Source organism: Uloborus diversus, chromosome 4 (assembly GCF_026930045.1).
Source record: "Uloborus diversus isolate 005 chromosome 4, Udiv.v.3.1, whole genome shotgun sequence".
Taxonomy (NCBI): Eukaryota; Metazoa; Arthropoda; class Arachnida; order Araneae; family Uloboridae; genus Uloborus; species Uloborus diversus.
In genome coordinates this window covers 17,160,867-17,164,483 of record NC_072734.1, presented here as the reverse complement: position 1 = coordinate 17,164,483, position 3,617 = coordinate 17,160,867, and positions in this window count along the sequence as shown.

The window sequence follows — 3,617 nt, the reverse complement described above, 5'->3', positions numbered from 1 at the left end:
TTATGAAATAATGACATTTTTCAGATTCTAACTAATTAAATATAGAGTTTTCTTACTGGGGATGGTCTAGTAAGTAGTAATTGATCATTATTATGCTTGAAATGAGCTGACATGAATTTGTAGATTGGTAAGCCCCCCCCCCCCACCACCACTTTAAATTTTTTTTCAAAACATTTCGAAAATTAAATAAATAAATAAATAAAACAAAATAAATAGTAAACTTATTAAAAGTTGGTAAATAATCTTCTTTAAAGCAAGAAAAAGCCCCCCCCCAGCACCACCACTTTTATTTTTTTTTCAAAACTATTTTCAAAACGCAAAAAATAAATAAATTGATAAAATAAAACAAAATGAATAGAAAGCATATAAAAAGCTGGTAAATGTTCTTCTTTAAAGCAAGACGAAGTACATCCCCCCCCCCCACCCACACATACGATTAACACTATAATAGTATCACGCCTCACCTGAAGCTTTTTTTTTTCAGACAAAGTGTTTCTTTTTCAATCCGAACTTCACAAAATTTATTTGATTAATTCACTATCTGATAAGGAAAGTTATGATTCATTTCATCCCCTACCTCTGCGCCAACTTTCAATTTTGGAGGGAGGAAAGAAATAGTTTGCCCCAAGATCATAGCAAAATAGGAGTGTTTCCCCCCATTTTGTTTCATTCTTTTCACACTAAACTAAAAATCAATCTAAGTATCAGATCATATGTATCTCCGCATAAAACTGTCCTTTCTACAACATTTGGAGTGCGGCGGTCTCCTTTTCTTTAATGCTAGTTTTCTTTTTAGTTTCAGTTGTAAAGGAGAGCAATGCAGCGAGATCTATGTATGCATATATTAAAAGCAGTTATAGATCAAACAAATTTTGCTAGTTTGAGCATAACCTTCCATGTTGTTAAGCTTCATTCCAGATTGCTCTTCCCCCTCCCCCTATCGTCCCACTTTTCGAAAGAAAAAAAAAAGCTGCAAATGAGTGGTTCTATTTGTCTGTTAACGTTTTTCTGACTTTTAGTTTTTATGACCCCCCCCTCCCCCCTTCATTTATAAGCCTTAGGTCACTGCTGATGTTTAGCAGCGTGCATCCCAGTTTATTATGATTATAACTCTTACGTGCCAGCTTTTTTTTTAAATACAGTTTTGAAAAAAAAAAAAAAGATAAAAAGTGGTTGTATGGCAAGGGGGGGGGGGGGGGGGGGTACCAATCTACAAATTCATGTCAGCTCATTTCAAGCATAGTCATGATCAATTACTACTTACTAGACCATCCTCAGTAAGAGAACCCTATATTTAACTAGTTAAAATCTGAAAAATGTCATTTTTTTCATAAGTCAAATTTTATTTAAAAATTTATAAAAATATGATCCCATTGAGATCCCAACTTGAAACTTTGCACAAATGAAGATAAAATACACACAAATTTTTGAGAATTTTTTTAAAAAAATTCATTATACCTTTTCTAAAAAATTTAAATTTAAAATTTTAATTTCATTTTTTAAAAATTAAAAATTTTCTGAAATTAGTTATGTTGCATATCCAACTAAACAGCAACTAATGTACTTTAAAATGCTTTTATACCAAATCTTTCTATCTATATTTGGTGCTGAGTTATCGTCCATTTTATGTTCAAACATCCATGAAAAAAAGAGGGTTTTTCGAAAAATCAGTGTCTTAAATAAAAAAATAATAGAGAAAAAAATCTAAAAATTTGGACTTTTGATTACCTCGAAGGGTACAATCGATGAGCCAAATTTCAAAGAAATACAAAAGGGTGAGGGAAAAAAACTTTGGATCACTTGACATGGAATGACCCTTGAGCCTGTCAAGAGCAGTCACTGGACATGGTTTCGATTGATAGTTTAGAAAATGGATGCTCAAGCACATGCCCAACGAAGTTCTTCCAGGAGAGATGCTCCACGCCCACGCCAATATGCAATGTCCAAAGTTTCCATTTCTCACAAGCACAAGTCGTGGATTTCTTCGACATTTGTGTAACTCTTTTTGATGGGAGGAAAACTGGTCATTTGAGACAGTGAGAAACAAAAGGATATAAGTGGAGTTTCTAAAGTTTCTTACGAAAAGCATTCAAAGTTCAGATCGTAGGTAGGCTTTCATTGAAATGTTTTTCTTCATCATGCTGTATAGCAGGACTCACCTGAGCTACTAGTACCATCTCTTGCCACCCAAGAGGTTTCCTTATTTTTTGTATTGGTTATCTCCAAAAACTTTAGTTTTGGCACTTATCCCTTTGCTTCTCACTGCCTCATTTAGATTCAAGGAGTTATTTACATAAGAATTCGCAAAAATGGTGACAGATGAACCTTTTTTTCCCCCGCTGAGCTAATGGTTAATCTAGGGTCTTTCAATAAAAGCGGGTAGATGTTGAAATGGAATGAAAAGAAACAGCTTCAGTACAACACAGCTTACTTTAAGCTGCATGTGATGTATACACGAAATTAAGATTTTTTTTTTAATTTAAAAGACTGTTGCAGGCCATTTTGTATGGCACATAACATTGTGTAATTATCTACCGCAGCATTTCATGGTGGCACGGATCAAAATGGTCCAATTTTCAATGACTCTGTTGAATACAGGTAGAACCGGCAGAAATTTGAGCGATGACCTCGGTTATGTTGGCTTTTAGAGCATCGATGGATTGCAATGCTTATAGACATATGACTTCAGGAAATCAGACAACAAAAAATATGGCTGGGTCAAATTGCACGATCTTTGTATCCAATTTACGTCACCTTTACGAGAGGCACCCATTCTCTTAAATCGTTCATACAGAATGTGCATCGTGGTGTTCGTTCTGTGGCACATAGCACCGTCCTCATGGAACCACGGCATGTCGTCTACGTCCATATCGTTCATTATTGGTCAAAAGAAATCGGTTGCCATCGTCCTTCAACTCTCAGAGTTGAGGGTAATTGCCTCACCAACTTCTTTTTCAAAAAATTATGGACCAGCCATAATATTTTTGTTGTTTTCGTATTAAAAGTACAATGCTGCATTTTTGTCCACTTGTGTGTGTAGCCACATTTGTTTTATTGTTAACAGGCCTCACGTGAAGCGCTTTGAGGTATTTCCTCAAGCAATTCAATGCATGAACTAATATTAAGACCAAGACGCTGTACAAGAATCCTAACACATCGTCGTAACCAACGTAGTTTCTAGTATTTGAGAGTTTAACTCCGAAGGAGATATATAGAGCAAGAGTAATAAACAGACTAACCAACCATCCTCGTTATCTTAGAGGAAGCTACTTGACGTTAAATCCCGGTTATCACAAATTTGCCATTTCAACTGCGCTTGCGCACGGACTTAGCTTTTGAAGATTTTGTGTTGCTTGTTTATATTTAGGCTGTGCTAGAGTCCCAACAAATTAATGAATGCGATTAGAGTATTTTCACAGCAATTTCGGGATACATTATATGAAACTATGTATATGAATGACTGAAAATCTTTATAAAGAAAAGAGAAAAATTACACTTCAATATTTATTGGTTTGGAAATATTTATTTAACGTAAACGTGAAACACGTTATGTACTTCAAAAATGATCAGAATATAACAAATATCCGTCTTTTGCGGATATTTTACGTTAGGCGTAA